Raw genomic sequence first — 20,350 nt, 5'->3', positions numbered from 1 at the left:
ATTAAAAGAACCGCTGTTTTGATCCGATTGGCTGCCTTTCGGACACTCCAGAGGGCAGTGAAGAGTCAACATGGCTTCTCTTCCATCCCACACACCTGAGCTGAGCTGAAAGGCGAAAAAAAATAAAAAGCTGTTTTTGAGACAACTCATTGTCTTTAGGATCCTCCTTTCATTCAATCACGTCCATTGTCCTATTTCATAAGTTTATTTTCTTCATTTTAACCTGCTGTTTGTTTTTCTGTTACTTGTCTGTTTTTAACCTGTCTTCCGATGATTTCACCCCATGCTCCCCATCTGTTCTGCTCGTTTCTCCCAATCTGCACCATTCCTTTTTTGATCCCCAGATTTCCACACATTCCCATGTCCCCTTGTAACGCCGTGCAGTCTGCAGCCGATGGAAATGTCCCTGTGCTTCACTCAGCCTGAGTCTCTCTCTGTCCGTGTGAGTCACTGCACCACATGTTTTTAATCAGCCGTCTCATTGTCCATTTGCATCACACAGAACAGAGCGGATCGAGTGACACAGGGAGACACCAGCAGAGGGAGGTAGAGAGCGGTGTAACTGAGCACAGAGATGCAGAGAGACATCAGCAGAGGGAGTTAGAGAACGGTGTAACTGAGTGCAGAGATGCAGACAGACACCCGAAGAGGGAGGAAGAGAGCGGTGTAACTGAGTCCAGAGATGCAGAGAGACACCCGAAGAGGGAGGCAGAGAGCGGTGTAACTGAGTCCAGAGATGCAGAGAGACACCCCAAGAGGGAGGAAGAGGGCAGTGTAACTGAGTCCAGAGATGCAGAGAGACACCCGAAGAGGGAGGTGGAGAGCGGTGTCACTGAGTCCAGAGATGCAGAGAGACCAGGACATTGCGATTGTGAGAGGCATAACTCAGTGAAGAGATATGGAAAGACATCAGCAGAGTGTCCAGCAAAGCCACCTTGTATCTGAAATATTTGGCGAGATCTAATCTGCACAGACTAGAGGAAGCATTTTGTGTATCTAAACTGTGTTGTACCTGCCCTGGGAGTGTTTGATTTAACAGTGTCGAGGGAGCTTCATTCTGCATATAACCCGTGCTGTACCTTTCCTGGGAATGTTCAATGGGGCAGTTCAGAGGGAACTTTAATCTGTACCAATCCCGTGCCGTGCCTGCCCTGACAGTGTTTGATGGGACATTTTGCCAGGAGCTTTAATCTGTATCCAACCTGTGCTGTAGCTGCCCTGGCACCGTTTCATGTCACAGTGTCGAGCAGCTTTGCTCTTTATCTAACCTGTGATGTTACTGCCCTACTGCAACTGGAAAGTTTCTCCTTATTTACTCTATCAAAATGCTTCATGATTTTGAACATCTCTATCATACCTCCCCTTAACCTTCATTGATCTGAGGAGAACAACTCCAATTCTTCAGTTTCTCCATACAACTGAAGTCCCTCATCCATGGCACCACTCTAGTAAATCTCCTCTGCATCCTCTCTAAGGCCGTGACATCCTTCCTAATGTTTGGTGCCCAGAATTGAATAGAATACTCCAGCTGAGGCCTAACCAGTGTTTTATCAAGGTTTAGTATTAATTCCTTGCTTTTTATCCTATGCCTCAATTAATAAAGAGAAGGACCCCATTTGCTTCATTAACAGCCTTCTCAACTTGTCCTGCCACCTTCAAAGATTTGTGTACATGCATCCCAGGTCTCGCTATTACTGCACTCCCTCTGAAATTGCACCATTTAGTTTATATTGCCTCCCCTCATTCTTCCTACCATAATGTATCATTTCACAATTCTTAGCATTAAATTTCATGTGCCATGTTTCTGCCCATTTCGCCAGTCTGTCTATGTATTACTGAAGTCCTTCACTATCCTTTACGTTGTTTTTTACACTTTTGAGTTTCGTGTCATCTGCAAGTTCTTTGAAATTATCCCCTGTACACCCAAACCCCGTTCATTAATACATATCAAAAAGAGCAGTGGTCCTATTTCCGAGCCCTGGGGAACACCACTGTTTCCTTGCCGCCAGTCTGAAAAACAACCGTTCACCACTACTCTCTGTTTTCTGCCCCTCAGCCAATTTTGTGTCCACGCTGCAATTGACATTTAATCCCATGGGCTTCAATTTTGCAAACAGGTCTATTGTGTGATACTTTATCCTCACTTAATCTCTCCCTGCATAGAAACTCCCCGACGCATATTCACGGCCACCCCTTCGACCTTGCCATCTCACGTGGCCTCTCTACTCCTGATCGTGTCAATCATGGATAAGGTCATCTCTGAATACTTCCATGTATCCCTCTCAACCCACATGGAATCATAGAATCATAGAAGGGTCACAGCACGGAAGGATGTCATTTGACCCATCGAGTCAGTACCGGCTCTATTCCTGAGCAATCCACCTCGTCCCACTGCCCCAATGCACATCACCGAATGAACGCGGGAATCCCACGCCACTTTCAAAGAGCGATAACAGGCTGCGGCAATGGTTCAGACCGGGACCCGGAGCTGAGGCTGTGGTCATCAGTTACTCTGGGAGTGGCACAGTGTGGTTCATGACTAGCCAGGGGTGAGAGTAATACCAGGGATTCAGGCTGGTGTTTGGTTGGGTGTGGGTTCCAGCTCCAGTTCCAGCTCTGGGATATGTGATCCAGGCTGACTGTGTCGTGCTGAGAGGGAGCTACATTGTGAGAGGTGCTGTCATTTGAATGAGGTGTTTAATGTGGGTCCCTTCTTTCTGCTCCGAGGTGTAAAGTTCCCGTGTCAATTTGTGAAGATCAGAGAATTCTACCGGTTTCCTGGCCAACATTCTTCCCTCAACCATCAACACCCAACAAACAGGAGGTCTGCTCAATATCTCATCACGGTTTATGGGATCTTGCTGTACACAACGAGGCTGCTGCGTTCTCTTATAAAACGATAATGATTGAACTTCCAGTGAAGTGAGTTGGGATGCCATGAGGATGTGAAAGGTCCTGTGCAAATGCAAGTTATTTTTTTCTCACAGGGGGCCGTGTCTCGTTCATCGTCACATTGAGGCTCTCAGTTAATTGGTCCGTTCTCTCCACAGATGGGGCCCGACTGGCAGAGTGTTTACAAAATGTTCTGTGTGTGTTTCACTGAGACTCAGATTTTACAGTAAATGATAAAAGGATTGTGGTCAAACACTTGGCCATGAACTGCTGCTTCACTTCAGCTTTTGGTTTTGGGTTTTTGGTCACTTTAATAGCTGTGGTCTGCCTCATTTCTGAGTGTGATTGTGGGACAGACACAGAAGCGAGGGAGGAAAAAGCAGCCACAGCCCACACTGCAGGCAAATTGGAAGGCTGGGGCGAAAAGTTGACTAATCCAACACCTGGAGTCGAAATCGCGTTATTTGGATACCAACAAGGAGCCCGAACCGGAAGACAATATGAGAACCGATGGAAAAGCCACCAGGAACGGCACTGAGACTACACCCAGAAGGTTATGGTGCGATTCAATGGAGCTGTTCACAATTATGAAAGGTTTTGATAGAGTAAATAAGGAGAAACTGTTTCCAGTAATGGGAGCTTCAATAACCAGAGGACACACATCTAAGATAAATTGGAAAACAGTCACGGTGGGATGAGGAGAGATTTTCTTCAATGAAGTGAGTGCGAGAAGCTCAGAGACTTCTTTGTCACTACGTTTGAGACCATCAGTACAGCTGCCTCTGCCACTTCCCTCCCTTCCCCGAGCCCACGAAGTTTCTCTCCTCTCTCTCCTCATGCCCTCTCTGAGCTCATTTTGAACATGAGACCCACCTCCTGATGCTTCGAACTTATTTCCACCAAACTGTTGGACACCCAACCTCCCTTCCTGGCCCCATGTGAGCTGACACTGATAAAGGTTCGCTCTCCTCAGGGACTGTCCTCCTCCCTATCAAATCTGCTGTCATCACCCTCCTTCTCAAAAGACGCACCTTGACCATCTGACCATGCAAACTACCACACCATCTACAACCTCCCTTGAACGTGTTGTCATCTCGCAAATCCGTGTCCATCTTTCCCACACATCCGTCCAATCAGGTTTCCACCCCTGCCACAGATCTGAAACGGCCCTTATCAAAATCACAAATGACATCCTCTGTGACTGTATAGAGGGAGATTTAATCTTGATCTGACCCTTGTTGCACCTGCCCCCGCAGTGTTTGATGGCACAGTGTAGAGGGAGCTTTACTCTGCCATGCACTGTACAGTATCAGTCTGTGATGGAGAAGAGCCCTGCTCTTCAATAAAAATCATTCTTTCGATGAGCCACTGAGCCCCAAAAGCAGCCTCCGAGACGAAAAGCCTGTTTTCCATCCGACAATTCCAGCAGTTTGCGAGGACTGGGCCACGTTAACAGCAGCTCTCTGTTCCTGGTCAGGAGCTGAGGTGTTGTGTATTGTCCCTGACACAGGGACCAAACGGCGAGCTGCTGGTTCCTATTGTTCTGGGATCATTCCCTGCTTCTCTGTTCTCACCTCTTCACTGTCTCTCAGATTATTAACAGCCATCTTCCTGATCAATAAACAATCGGCAGTCTGACCGCGGAGATTTGAGATGAGTGAAACATTTCAGAGAGCCAGGAGATGTGTAACTGAGCCAATCCCCCAGGGTGTGTGGCACTCAGCACACTGACCAAAAACAGCCTGGGCCCTGCACAGTGTGTGGGAGTCCCGCTACCCTTCCTGTAAAGATGTGTTTCCTGACATCACCCCTGAAAGGCCCTGCTCTAATTTTAAGGTTAAGCCCCCTTGTTCGAGACACCCCCGAAGGAAATTGCCTCTCTCTCTCCACCCTATCTTTTTAAACATTACAATTAGATCACCCCTTAATCGCCTATAATCAAGAAACTACACGTCTCGTCTGCACGACCTGTCCTCATAATTTAACCCTTTTAGCCCCAGTATCATTCTGGTGAATCTATTCTACACCCCATTCAAGGCCAATATGTCCTTTCTGGGGTACGGTGCCCTGAACTGAATGCTGTACTCCAGATGTGGTCTAACCATAGCTTAATGCATCCGTAGCATAACTTCCACGCTTTTTATTCCAGCCCCTTGAGATGAAGGCTCACATTCCATCAATTATTTTTTGTACTTGTCTGCTAGTTTTTAGTGCTTTATGGAGATAGACCCCTGAACCCCTCTGCCACTCCATAGTTCCTAGTTTCTCGTCATATAGAAAATACTCTGATTCAGATCTTTTTAAGGTTCCAAGTGGATTATATCACACTTCTCCACATTGAAGTCCATCTGTCATAGTTTTTCCCTCTCATTTAATCATCAATGTCCCTTCACTACTTTCTGCTCCCATCTACACTACTTTCTGCGCCACCTAACTTGCTGGTTTAAGATTGAAAACTGCCCTCCGCTTCACTGCAAGTGCAAGAGACAACTTTCGAAATGCCGTGTCGTATTACAGACCAGCTCGTTGGACCTGCTCGTTTCATCTCATCTCAATTTAATCAAACCTGAATATTACTGAAATAGATGATGATGAATCACAGCTCGAGAAACCGATCCCCTCTACCAATTGGGACTTCGCCTTCCATCAAGTAGGCATTCATGGACAAGGTGAGTCTGCTGCTCAGAAATAATACAGCACAGATCATCACTCGTGCCAGCTTCACACCCTTTAGTTTGGAAAAGTAAACTGATGGTGGACAGCTGCTGTCGTGAAATGTTTTCCAAAACTAAAATCAAATAGATTTGTCCTGTGTTGTGAATTACTATTTGTCTGATTCGGGTAATCAGAGCAGTGGGGACTGCATTTTGGACATTCCGAATACCAACGACCAATCACGTGAGCCTGTCGTTCCTTTCCCGTCCCAAGTCCTCTTTGAAATTTCAATGACTTCCCCGAGCTTTGGGTGGAGGACTGTTCGAATCGCAGTCCAGCCCTTCCCAATGTCGCATCTTCTAAATATCCACCCAGGATTTTCACTGGTGCAACTTTCATCAACTTGGGCTACACTTTAATTTCAAAAGCAATGTGCTGGAAATCTGAAATATCAACAGAAAATGTTGGATACATTCAGCCAGTCAGGCAGCATCTGTGGAGCGAGTTCTGATGAAGGGTCACCGACCTGAAAGGTTCCCTCTGTTTCTCTCTCCACAGATGCTGTCTGACCTGCTGAGAGTTCTCAACATTTTTTGTTTCTGCTTTTTAATTTGTTCTTCGTGTCGACCCATTGCGCGGCATCTGGTGGTTTGGATTCGGGGCTTTTCCCGCCGCGGTGTGGGTCGATTCCCGGTCAGAAAAATAATTTTCACAGAACAGTGATGAACTTTATGAAATGAATGCACGAAACTGATGAAACCCTGTGAAAGATAAATAATTGTTGTAATCGCTATGAATGAAGCGATAACGTTCTGCAAACTGGCTGACGAAAATACGAACATGGTTACCGAGTGAGAGTGACACGTGAGTAAGTTATTGTGTTTGCATGTGATGAACTTTCATCCGTTCTCATTTTTAATACTGTGTTTTAAGAGTCTGGTTAAAATTTTCAGTGTTTATGACACCAGGAAAGTGGTGCAGCCGTTGCTAAATTTAAAAGGAACAACGAATTATCACCCCCTTTTCACAAGAGCAAATTCCCAAATAACTTTCCCGCCTGCGATCAAACCAGAGACTTTTCACATGTGAGGTGAACGTGATAACCGCTAAACTGCGCAAACCGTTGCTTTTGACATGGCATCGTGTGGCTTCTCCGTTAAACAGCGGATTGCAGCAGCTGGATTCGAGAGTGGGGATCCTGAGCTGTTGGTGAAGCGGTCTGGTTGCATCTCGCTCTCCCTGTTGGTGGGGAGTTCGCAGATTCAATCAGTGAGGAGTCTTACAACATTAGGTTATAGTCGAAAAGCTTTATTGGAATCACAAGTTTGTGATTCTAATAAAGCTGTTGGACTATGACCTGGTGTTGTCAGACTGCTGACATTTGTCCACCCCAGTCCATCACCGGTATCTCCACATCCATCAGTGAGAATCGAGCTATTTTCTTTTCACCCCGAACTTCATGCATCAGTGCCTTGCAATGTTTATGAACTGATTATTCAACACGACAAGCTGCGCTGAGCAGTGTGAAACAGAAGCAGCAACGAAGGAACCGATGGATTTGACAGCAGCTGTGTGATTGGCTCAGCATTTTTTCTTTTCAGAGGGAAAAGTGGGGAAGCTGAAAGTATGGATGAGAAAGGGCGGAGCCAAAATGGCAGGTTGGGATTGACCAGTGTTTGCAGGTCTGCTGATGGCAGACGTTTGCATGAGCCTCGTGCAGTCAATGATGCAGCGCCATGGCGATGCTGATAAAGGAGCCCAGTATCTTTGAAGGGAGGGGGCCGCTTGTTTTAATAAATGAGTTACATGGTGGAATGGTGAGCAGTCTGAACTTTGAATCTAACGATCCGAATTCAAATCTCGGTGGAACCTCCACCTTTGTCCCATTCGTTTGTAATTTATGGGGAAATAAATAAGAGGCACCCGGAATCCCATCGCTGTTCCTGGGCAATTCGCAACCTCAATCAATGAGGCTCGAGCTCCTGGCAGAAATTTGGCCTTTTGTTAAAGGCAAATCGTATTGAACTAACTTGATAGAGTTTTTGATGAGATAACGGAGAAGGATGCTGAGGTCAATGCGATTGATGTGGTGTATGTAAACTTTCAAAAGGCGATTAATAAAGTGCCTTATGACAGCCTTGTCATCAAGATTGATACCGATAGAATAAAAGGAGCAGCAGCAATATGGATACAAAATTGCCTCAGTTACAGGGACCAGAGAGGAGTGATGAACGGTTGTTTTTCGGATTGGAGGGAGGTGTACAGTAATGTTCCCCACAGGTCGGTGCTCGCACCACTGCCCTTTTTGATATTTATTAATGACTTGGACTTGGGTGTACAGGGCACAATTTCCAAATTTCAAGATGACACAAACCTTGGAATATAGTGAACAGTGAGGAGGATAGTGATAGACTTCAAGAGGATATCGAAATTGAACGCAGAAAAATGCAAGGTGATACATCTCGGTGGTCGGAAGAACGAGGAGAAGCAATGTAAATAAGAGGGCTCAATTCGAAAAGGGTACAGGAGCAGAGAGATATGGGGGAAAAGTGCACAATGTAGCGAGGCTGGTTGAGAATGTGGTTCAAAAAGCATACGGGATCCTGGGCTTTATAAATAAAGGCATAGAACACAAAAGCACGGAATTCATGATGATCCTTTATAAAACATGAGTTCGACCACAACTGGAGTATTGTGTCCAGATCTGGGCACCGCACTTTAGGAAAAATGCGAAGGTCTAAGAGAGGGTGCAGAAAAGATGAACGAGAATGATTCCAGGGATGAGGGAATTTAGTTAAGTGGATAGACTGGAGAAGCTGGGGATGTTCTTCTTGGAACAGAGAAGATTGAGAGGAGATTTCATAGAGCTATTTAAACACATGAGGGGTATTGACAGAATAAATGGAGACAAACTGTTCCTTTTGGCGGAAAGGTCAAGAACCAGAGGACATAGATTTAAGGTGACTGGCAAAAGAATCAAAAGTGACAGCCTCGAGAAGTCAGTGATGCAGCGACGTGGCCGTGCTTAGAAAAGAGCCAAATGACTTTTGATGGAGGGTGCAGCTTTTATTAATAAATGGGTTCCATGGTGTAATGGTGAGCACTTTAGACTCTGAATCTAGCGAACCGAGTTCGAATCTCGGTGGAACCTGATTTGTTTTTGTCCCATTCGTTTGCAACTGCAGGGCAAAAAAACAAAATGCAGCGGGAATCCACTCCCTGCTGGTGGGAAGTCGCTGTCAATCAATGAGGTTCCAGTTGCTTCTGTCGGTTTCAGTTCATCAGCTCAACCGGACTTCAGCTTTCCAAAATCAACAGAAGAGAAAGCTGTATTTTGTTTAATGCTGAGTTTCACTGCACCAGAGAATGGTGTTTGCAGAACATTTCTTTGTAATCTGCATTCAGCAATCAAGCATGTCGAAATTCAAAGCACTGTTTCTTGAAAGGCAAGAATTGCTTGGATCATGTCCTCGGGCAATGTTGACATTTTTTTGTCAAGACGTTGCAGTTTTGATGATGGGAGAGGTTTGTCGGTAGCCCCGAGGTGTCAGTGATGTGGCGTTATGGCAGTGCTAATAAAAGAGCCAAGTGTGTTTGACTGGTGGGTGCCAGCTGAAGTAATCAGTTGGTTCACACAGTGCAATAACAAGGGCATTCTGGACTTGGATTCCAGCGATCCAAATTCAAATCTCGATTAACCTTCGAATTTTGTCCTTTTCGTTTGCAAATTGAGGGCAAACAAGTTAAAATCACTTGGAATCTAATCCCTGTTGGTGGGGAGTTCGCAGCTTTAATCAGTGAGGATCGATCTCTTTTCTTTTCACCCCGAACTTCATGCATCAGTGCCTTGCAATGTTTATACACTGATTATCCAACAAGACGAGCTGCGCTGAGCAGTGTGAAACAGAAGCATCAACGAGGGAAGCGATGGATTTGACAGCAGCTGTGCGATTGGCTGAGCATCTCTACTTATCAGAGGGAAAAGTGGGGAAGCTGGAAGTATGGATGAGAAAAGGCCAAAGTGGCAGGTTGGGATTGACCAGTGCTTGCAGTTTTGCTGATGGCAGACGTTTGCCAGTCGCCTCGTGCAGTCAATGATGCAGCGCCATGGCGATGCTGATAATGGAGCCCAGTATCCTTGAAGGGAAGGGGGCCGCATGTTTTAACGAATGGGTTCCATGGTGTAATGGTGAGCACTCTGGACTTTGAATCCAGCAATCCGAGTTCAAATCTCGGTGGAACCTCAACTTTGTGCCTTTCGTTTGTAACTTTTGGGGAAACAAATTAAAGTCACCTGGAATCCCATCCCTGTTGGTAGGAAGTTCGGAGCCTCTATCAACGAGGTTCGAGCTCCTTGTATAAATTTGGGCTTTTCTTAATGGCAAATCGTTTTGAACTAACTTGATAGAGTTTTTGATGAGGTAACTGAGAAGAATGCTGAGGTCAATGCGATTGATGTGGCGTATGTGAACTTTCAAAAGGCGATTAATACAAGTGCCTTATGATAGCCTTGTCATCAAGATTGATACCCATAGATAAAAGGAGCAGTAGCAATATGGATACAAAATTGCCTCAGTAACAGGAACCAGAGAGGAGTGATGAACGGTTGTTTTACGGATTGGAGGGAGGTGTACAGTAATGTGCCCCACAGGTCGGTGCTCGCACCACTGCCCTTTTTGATATTTATTAATGACTTGGACTTGGGTGTCCAGGGCACAATTTCCAAATTTCAAGATGACACAAACCTTGGAATTATAGTGAACAGTGAGGAGGATAGTGATAGACTTCAAGAGGATATCGAAATTGAATGCAGAAAATTGCAAGGTGATACATCTCGGTGGTCGGCAGAACGAGGAGAAGCAATGTAAATAATAGGGCTCAATTCGAAAAGGGTACAGGAGCAGAGAGATATGGGGCAAAAGTGCACAAATCATTGAATGTAGCGAGGTTGGTTGAAAATGCGGTTCAAAAAGCATACGGGATCCTGGGCTTTATAAATACAGGCATAGAACACTAAAGCACGGAATTCATGATGATCCTTTATGAAACATTAGTTCGACCACAACTGGAGTATTGTGTCCAGATCTGGAGTATTGTGTCCAGATCTGGGCACCGCACTTTATGAAAAATGCGAAGGTCTAAGAGAGGGTGCAGAAAAGATGAACGAGAATGATTCCAGGGATGAGGGAATTTAGTTACGTGGATAGACTGGAGAAGCTGGGCAAGTTCTTCTTGGAACAGAGAAGATTGAGAGAAGATTCTGCATTCAGCAAGCAAACATGTCGAAATTCAAAGCACTGTCTCTTGAAATGCAGGAATTGCTTGGATCGTGTCCTCGGGCAAAGTTTATATTTTGTTTTACGCCAATCTTCATGCATCAGTGCCTTGCAATATTTATTCACAGATTAACCGGCAAGATGTAATCGGAGCTGCGCTGAGCAGAGTGAAACAGAAGCAGTGACGATGGAAGAGACAGGTTTGACTAGTAGCTGTGTGATTGGCTGAGCATCGATTCTTAGCAGAGGAGAAGGAGTGGAAGCTGAACGTGTGAGTGGCAAAGGGCCGGGTCAAGATGGCAGTTTGGAATTGTCCATTGCTTGCAGTTTTGCTGATGGGAGAGGGTTGGCAACAGCCTCGAGAGGTCAGTAATGCAGCGACATGGCCGTGCTGGGAAAAGAGCCAAGTGTCTTTGAATGGTGGCTGCTGGCTGAAGAAATCATCGGATTCCGTGATGTAATGGTGAGTACTCTAAACACTGAATCTAGCGATCCGAGCCCAAATCTGGGTGCAACCACAACTTTTTTCCCGGCACTTACTCTCCAATAACGTTTTCACCGATGCTCAGTTTGGGTTCCGCCAGGACCACTCGGGACCACTCGGCTCCAGACTTCATTACAGCCTTGGTCCAAACATGGAAAAAAGAGATGAATTCCAGAGGTAAGGTGAGCGTGACTGCGTTGACATCAAGGCAGTATTTGACCGAGTTTGGCACCAAGGAGCCTGAGTAAAATTGAAGTCAATGGGAATCACGGGGAAAACTCTCCAGTGACTGGAGTCATACCGAACAAGATGATAGCGGTTGTTGGAGGCCAATCATCGTAGCCCCAGGACATTGCTGCATGAGTTCCTCAGGCCAGTGTCCTGGACACAACCATCTTCAGCTGCTTCATCAATAACCTTGCCTCCATCATAATGTCACAAATGGGGTTGTTCGCTGATGATTGCACAATGTTCATTTCCATTCGCAACCCCTCAAATAATGAAACAGTCCGTGCCCGCATGCAGCAAGAACTGGACAACATCCAGGCTTAGTCTGGTAAGTGGCAAGTAACATTCGTGCCAGACAAGTGGTTGCTAATTCTAGGTGGTAGCATGGTCGAGCGGTTTGAGACGCTGGATTAAAGTTCTAATTTTTGCGGGGGCGTGGGTTCGAATCCTACTCCAATTAGCATTTAAGGGATCCAAAGTGAGGCAGCCAATTGGATACAAAATTGGCTTGAACTCGGAGGGTTGTTTTTCAAACTGGAGGCCTGTGACCAGCGGTGTGCCTCAGGGATCGGTGCTTGGTCCGCTTTTATTTATATTAATGATTTGGATGAGAATTTAGGAGGCATGGTTATAAGCTTGCAGATGACACCAAGATTGGAGGCATTGTGGACAGTGAAGAAGGTTATCTAGGATTGAAACGGGATCTTGATAAATTGGGCCAGTGGGCCGATGAATGGCAGATGGAATTTAATTTAGATAAATGTGAGGTGATGCATTTTGGTAGATCGAATCGGGCCAGGACCTCCTCCGTTAATGGTAGGGCGTTGGGGAGAGTTAGAGAACAAAGAGATCTCGGAGTACAGGTTCATAGCTCCTTGAAAGTGGAGTCACAGGTCGATAGGGTGGTGAAGAAGGCATTCGAAATGCTTGGTTTCATTGGTCACAACATTGAATACAGGAGTTGGGCTGTCTTGTTGAAGTTGTACAAGACATTAGTAAGGCCACACTTGGAATACTGTGTACAGTTCTGGTCACCCTATTATAGAAAGGATATTATTAAACTAGAAAGAGTGCAGAAAAGATTTACTCAGATGCTAACGGGGCTTGATGGTTTGACATATAAGGAGAGGTTAGATAGACTGGGACTTTTTTCCCTGGAGAGCAGGAGGTTAAGGGGTGATCTTATAGAAGTCTATAAAATAATGAGGGGCATAGATAAGGTAGATAGTCAAAATCTTTTCCCAAAGTTAGGGGAATCTTTAACGAGGGGGCATAGATTTAAGGTGAGAGGGGAGAGATACAAAAGGGTCCAGAGGGGCAATTTTTTCACTCAAAGGTGGTGAGTGTCTGGAACGAGCTGCCAGAGGCAGTAGTAGAGGCGGGTAAAATTTTGTCCTTTAAAAATCATTTGGACAGTTACATGGGTAAGATGAGTATAGAGGGATATGGGCAATTGGGACGAGCTTCGTGGTATAAACTGGGCGACATGGACATGTTGGGCCGAAGGGCCTGTTTCCTTGTTGTAACTTCTATAATTCTATGATTCTATAAGTGTCAAGCAATGACCATCTCCAACAAGAGAGAGTCTAACCACCTCCCCTTGACATTCAACGGCATTACCATTGCCGAATCCTCCACCATCAATATTCCTGGGGGTCACCATTCACCAGATACTGAACTGTACAAGCCGCATAAAACTGTGGCTGCAAGGGCAGGTCAGAGGCTGGGTATTCTGCGGCGAGTGACTCACCTCCTGACTCCCCAAAGCCTTTCCACCATCTACAAGGCACAAGTCATGAGTGTGATGGAATACTGTCCACTTGCCTGGATGAGTGCAGCTCCTTCAACGTTCAAAAAGCTTGACACCATCCACAACAGCGCAGCCCGCTTGATGGGCACCCCATCCACCACCCGAAACATTAACTCCCTTCACCACCGGCGCACAGTGGCTGCAGTGTGTACCATCCAAAGGATGCACTGCAGCAACTCGCCAAGGCTTGTTCAACAGCAACACCCAAACCTGCGACCTCTACTATCGAGAAGGACAAGAGCAGCAGGTACATAGGAGCAACACCACCTGCACGCTCCCCTTCAAGTCACATACCATCCCGACTTGGAAATATATCGCCGTTCCTTTCTCGTCGCTGGGTTAAAATCCTGGAACTCCATTCTTAACAGCACTTTGGGAGAACCTTCACCACACGGACTGCAGCGGTTCAAGAAGGCGGCTCACCACCACCTTCTCAAGGGCAATTAGGGATCGGCAATAAATGCCGGCCTCGCCAGCGACGCCCACATTCCATGAACGTATAAAAATGGGGGTCTGTGTGCGGAAGATTTGACCGGGGGTGGGCGGGGGGGGGGCGGTTTTGTGAGCTCTGATTCCCGCCCTATTCTGGATTGAAAGAAGGAAAGAATGAATGAGAGAGAGAAGCGATGTGGGAGAAGGGATGATGGAAGAATCGATCCATGAACCAGATTAAAGTGGCCCAAAAATAAGATAATATTAAGATATCATCAGGAGAACATTAATACAAGCTGTAAAACAAAAGCAAAATATTGCAGATGCTGGAAATCTGAAGGAAAAACAGAAAATGCTGGAAATACTCAGCAGGTCAGTCAGCATCTGTGGAGAGAGTTCTGATAAATGGTCATCGAACTGAAAGGATGTTGCTCTCTCCACAGATGCTGCCTGACCTGCTGAGTGTTTCCCGCAATTTATGTTTTTATTATTAATATAACCTGAACTCTGTCGAGCGTTTGTTGGTCGATTCACTTATAAAGCTGCGAATTGAGGGGAAGCTGGTTCATGGCGAACCCGAGGTCTGAATCCCGCCTGCAGAGAGTTGAAGGAATGTTTAATATAAAAGAGATTCAACGACATTATCAGAAAATCTCGCTTTGATGGTCGGTCTCATTCTCCCGAGGTGAGGAATGAGCGTGAGGGGCAATTCCACCCTGGGTTAAAATTTATTCCAAGAGGATGAACAAAATCCGTTGCTGTACGAGGGCCGAAATAGTTCACTTGGGAGAGCGTTGGACAGAAAATCTAAAAGTTCTTGGTTCGATTCTGGGTTTTGGCAATTTTGAGTTATTTTATTTCTTCTTCTTTGGGCCGCTTCTCGAACATTTACTTGCACTGACATTTTTACCCGACACTGAACGGTTGTGGATGGAACAGAGAGACATCAAGGATGCCGTCTGTATTTACCTTTTATTTCTCGATTTCCTTCTGCCTTTCTCACTGGTTTTTGTTTCTCTCGGTGCCCAATGAACTTTTGATTTGATGCATTTGTCCTGAACTGATGCCTTTTCCATACCTCAGGGCGGTCAGACGCGCTCTGTCTGTTTGTTACTGCTTGTGACCATTAACGGGAACCGGCCGGGAGTTAAACATTTATCTGCAAACTGCCAGAGAGATAACACAGCGGGAATAAAAAACCTCGGTGGAAAAATAGGATCGGGTTCGGTTTTGGGCGAGGGTATCGTGATGTGCTATTACCCAACGCCCAATGAGCCCTGCGCAGGCAGGATGCAAGTTTCGGCCCACTCCAGGACTCACCTGCAATCAGCGTTCCTTTCCGGGCCTTGCACCGGGAATCAATGCAATTCACACTTTCCACCACCAGCAGGAAGCTGAATATCATAAAGGGAGAATGTTTCTTGGAAATCTCCAAAAGGCTGCTGGTACCTGTTGTTTTGATGAAAATAACAGTCTACCTTTTTCCAGGAGTCTGAATGGAGATCAGACATCGCACACGTAAAACATAGATGCAGGTCCCATCCCTTTGTTTACACATTGATGAGTTGTGTTAAAACATTGAATAAAGGTTGCGCACAACTAAATCCCACATCTTCCAATCTGCACGTCTGACCTCACCAATCTGCCGATCTGTATTCGTACCAGGCCTGCAAGAGAGCATGCAACAAGATTCTCTGAAGATGCACTAGAGACCCTTGGTGCAATTGGTGTAAGAAGGGGGGACATCCGATATCCGCAGAGGGGGTTGGGGGGAGCAAGAGGCCCTCCACACAAATGTCCAAAAGGCAGTGGGAAGCAGCGGGGGATAAAGTCAATTTCAGCGCTCAGCATCTTGAATATGGATGCCTGAGAATAAAGCAGAGACTGAATCAGACTGATATACCGGGAGACAGACAGACACAGATTGCAGCGGGCAGGGACTCAGCCCTGTTGATAAGCCGACTGTATCCATTGCCTCAGGGTAAAATAGTAAAAATAACTAAAACCCGAAACCAATCCTCCACTTCTGGTTTAAACCGAGGCGTGTCGGTCAGTGAACGCTTTGAAGGAGGCTGCAGGCCTCCATTTTCACAGCTTTTTTATTTTCAGCTCCTGGGGGCCGTGATTCCTGGACCTTCTCCTTCACACCACATGAGAGGAGGTGAGAAAGCCCGAAACAGCAGGTAAGTGCCTTTATTGCACAGCTTGTGGGCCCGGAGGAGCAGGAGTGCTTCCGCCAGGCCCAACAAGCCTACCTGCCATGATCCCACACACGCGATCGGCCGACCCCCTCCAAAACTCTGACACCCCTGCAGGAGCTACGAACCCCGTTATCTGTGACCACCGCGATGACCCCGACCACCGATGACTGAGCACTCGGTCCGACGACTGACCCACCCATGACCCCTGACCGCCTCCCATGAGCCCCCCTCCCCGATAAAATCATGCGCAATGCGTTTGATTCCCGTTCTGTTACCTCTCTGTCGATTTGCTGATAAAGGTTTAACTCGCGGCCTGTTCCCGTTAATGGTCACAAGTAGTAACAGACAGAGCTGGACTGACCGCCCCGAGTTGTGGAAAAGACATCAGTTCAGGACAAATGCCTCAAATCCAATGGTCTCCCGGCACCGAGGAATACAAATTCCAGAGAAAAATGCAGAAGAGGAAAGAGAAATAAAAGCTCAATAAAGACGCTTTCAATATTTGCCATTTTTGATACCTGTCTATTTCTTCCACAACCTTTCTGCTCCGGTAAAACAAATCAATGTAAATAAATGCGAGAATCGACCGAAACAACGAGAACAAAGCAGCCAAAAATTCCCGAACACAGAATCAAACCCAGAGACCTTTAGATCTTCAAACTCACGCTCTCCAAACTGAACTATTTCGGCTCCAATCGAAATTGGACTTTGTGACATCATCTTGAACGAAAATATAAACTGGGTGGAATTTCCCCTTCCGATCATTCCTCACTCTGGGGGAATGGGACCCGCTCAGATTTCGGAGCTCAGGCAATGTTAATTTTCAGCTGATGACATCCTAATATTATCTTGTATTTGGCCTCTTTTAATCAGGTTCACGGACACATTCTTCCATCTTCCCTTCTCCCAAATCGCTTCTTCCCTGAAGGGATGTGGTGCAGCCGTTGCCAAAATTAACAGGAAAAGCCAATTATCGCCTCCTTCTCACAGGAAAAGAAACTCACCCTGGAGATTCGGTTGGAACAAATGCCCAAAAATTATTCTCGCCCGGGATCATACGGGGGACTTTTGGTGTGTGAGGCAAACGTGATAACCGCTACACCAAGGGAATCGCTGTTCAATTAATGGCATCATGTGGCTTCTCCGTTAAACAACATCACTTCTGTCCCACACTAAAGCTCTCAATCCTTCTCTTTCACAAACATTTCACTGATCAAAACTTCACCAGTCACACAGGAAAAGGTCTTCATTTCAAAATCATCAAACTCCCGACGGAGCTGCGGGGACAGACTGAGCGGTGTAACTGAGTGCAGAGATACAGTGCGACACCAGCAGAGGTTGGTTGAGAGCGGTGCAACTGTGCACAGAGATAGAGAGAGACACCAGCAGAGGGAAGTAGAGAGCGGTGTCACCGTGTGCAGAGATGCAGAGAGACACCAGCACACTGCCCAGCAAAGCAATTTTTTTCTGAAATCTGAGGGGAGATCTAAACTGCACGGAGTAGAGGAATCATTACTGTGTATCAAACCCGTGTTGTACCTGCCCTGGGAGTGTTTGATTTGACAGTGTAGAGGGAACACCATTCTGCATATAACCCGTGCTGTACCTGTCCTGGGAGAGCATGATGGGGCGGTTCAGATGGAACCTGAATCAGTGTCTCGACATAACTGAAGACCCTCATCCCTGGCACCATTCTAGTAAATCTCCTCTGCACCCTCTCTAAGGCCTTGACATCCTTCCTAATGTTTGGTACCCAGAGTTGAACACAATGCTCCAGCTGAGGCCTAACCAATGTTTTATAAAATGTTTAGTGTCAATTCCTTGCTATTTTCTTCTATGCCTCAACTAATAAAGCCTGAGGCCCCATTTTCTTTATTAACAGCCTTCTCAACTCATTCTGCCACCTTCAAAGACTTATACATATACCCCCAGTTGTCTCTATTCCTGCACTCCATTTAAAATTGTACCATTTAGTTTATATTGCCTTTCCTCATTCTTCCTACTGTAATGTATCACTTCACAATTCTCTGCATTAAATTTCTTCTGCCATGTTTCTGCCCAATTCACCAGTCTGTCTTCCTGAAGTCTGTTACCATCCTCCACATTGTTTATTACATTTTCGAGCTTCGTGTCATCTGCAAACTTTGAAATTATACCTTGTACTCCCAAGTCCCAGTCATTAATATATATCAAAAAGAGCAGTGGTCCTATCACCGAGCCCTGGGGGACACCGCTGTATACTTGCCTGCAGTCTGAAAAACAACCGTTCACCAATACTTTGTGTTTTCTGCTCCTTAGCCAAATTTGTATCCACGCTGCCATTGTCTGTTTAATCCCATGGGCTTCAATTTGGCTAACAAGTCTATTATGTGATACTTAATCCTCCCTTAATTTCTCCCTGCATAGAAACGCCCCGACCCCAATTCATGTCCAAACCATCGACATTGCCATCTCACGTGACCTCTCTACTCCCGACCGTGTCAATCATGATTAATGCCATCTCTGATCACCTTGTACCCCTCTCCACCCACATGGAATCATAGAAAGGTTGCAGTACGAAAGGAGGCCATTTGGCCCATCGAGTCCTTACCGGGTCTGTGCAAGATCAATGCATGTAGTTCCACTCCCCCAATGCACATCACAGAATTAACTCAGGAATCCCACGCCACTTTCTATGAGCGGTAACAGGCTGCGGTTCTGGTGCAGATTGGGACCCAGGGCTGAGGCTGCGGTCAACCGTTACTCTGGGAGTGGCACAATCTGTTTCATGACGAGTCAAGAGTGAGAGTAACACCAGGGAGTCAGTCAGGTGTTTACAAGGGTAGGGGTTCCATCTTCCGTTCCAGGACTGGGATACATGATCCAGACTGATTGTGTCGTTCCGAGAGGGAGCTGCATCATGAGAGGTGCTGTCCTTTGATTGAGGTGTTTAATAGAGGTCCCTTCTTTCTGCTCCTAGGTGTAAAAGGTCCCGTGCCGATTTATGAAGAGCAGGGAGTTACCCAGTGTCCTAGACAACATTCTTCCCTTAACCATCAGCACCCAACAAACAGGATATCTGCTCAATATCTCATCACTGTTTGTGGGATCTTGCTGTACACAATTTGGCTGCAACGTTCTCTTATAAAACGATAGTGACGAGTGACTGAACTTCTCGTGAAGTGCGTTGGGTTGTCCTGAGGAAGTGAAAGATGCTATGCAAATGCAAGTTCCTTATTTCTCACAGGGGGCCGTGTCTCGTTGCTCGTCTCATTGAGGCTCTCAGTTAATTGGTCTGTTTACTCCGCAGATGGGGCCCGACCCGCTGAATGTTTCCAGAATGTTATGCGTGTGTATTTCACTCAGACTCGGGCTTTACAGTAAGTGATGAAAGGATTGTCGTCGAACACTTGGCCATGAGCTGCTGAGTGACCTGTAGGTACATTGTTTCTTGCTTCTCTTCAGCTTGTGGGACTGGGTTTTTGGTGCACTGTCCCTGACAGAGCTGTGGTCTGCCTCATTTCTCAGTGTGATTGTGGGGCCGACACAGAAGCGAGAGAGGAAGCAGCAGCCACAACCCGCAGGCAAATTGGGAGGCTGGGATGAAAAGATCGTTATTCCCACACCGGGAGTCGAACGCGGGGTGCTTGGGTGAAAACCGCTAGACCAGAGGGAACTGAAAAAAAAATAGCAGGAAGGGCACTGAAACTACAACCGGAAAGTTAACGGACGATTTAAAGGAGGTATTCACAATTATGAAAGGTTTTGACAGAGTATGTAAGGAGAAATTGTTTCCAGTGATGGAAGGGTTAATATCCAGAGGACACAGATTTAAGATAAATTGAAAGACAGTCACGGGTGGTGGGGGGGATGAGGAGAGAATTTTTTTACACAGCGAGTTGTTATGATCTGGAATGCACTCCTTGAAAGTGAGGTGGAAGCAGGTTCAATACCAGCTTTCAAAAGGGAATTGAATAAATACTTGACGTGTAAAAAATTGCAGGGCTGTGGAGAAAGAGCAGGCGAGTGGGACTAACCCACTTCCCTCTGCGTTCATCCCTGGATCAGATCAGAACACGTGTCTCTGTCTCTCTCCGCCATCCCGGCCTGTACTGAGTGACCTGATCTCAACTGGTGTGGTACTGAGTCCCACACAGAGCAGGATGTGCACATTTTCAATCTCCAGTCTGTATTGAGATAGCTGATCTCACGACGTGTTGCTACTGAGCCCCGGAGGAAGAAAAGCCGAGGTTGAGTCCCGGGCCTGTGCCGAGTGTGCTGACTCAATGTGTTCCTGATAATTTTCATCAACATCTTTGAATGTGGCAGCAAAAGTTGGTGAAGCCGTTAAAACAGCATAATGTTCCTTGGATTGATTAAAGAGAAACAGAGT

General features: G+C 46.2%; 2 non-coding genes across 2 annotated transcripts; both read left to right on the top strand.

The window, feature by feature from the left end:
* Positions 1-8,626: 8,626 nt before the first annotated feature.
* trnaq-cug (transfer RNA glutamine (anticodon CUG)) lies at positions 8,627-8,698 on the top strand. Its single transcript has one exon. It is a non-coding gene; the product is annotated as a tRNA-Gln (tRNA).
* A 1,021-nt stretch (positions 8,699-9,719) lies between these two features.
* trnaq-uug (transfer RNA glutamine (anticodon UUG)) lies at positions 9,720-9,791 on the top strand. The gene has a single exon. It is a non-coding gene; the product is annotated as a tRNA-Gln (tRNA).
* Positions 9,792-20,350: the final 10,559 nt, after the last annotated feature.

The sequence above is a fragment of the Heptranchias perlo genome, chromosome 35 (genome assembly GCF_035084215.1).
Source record: "Heptranchias perlo isolate sHepPer1 chromosome 35, sHepPer1.hap1, whole genome shotgun sequence".
NCBI classification, from domain to species: Eukaryota; Metazoa; Chordata; class Chondrichthyes; order Hexanchiformes; family Hexanchidae; genus Heptranchias; species Heptranchias perlo.
Note: the sequence above shows the minus strand (reverse complement) of the source record. Positions and strands in the feature narration are given on the sequence as shown.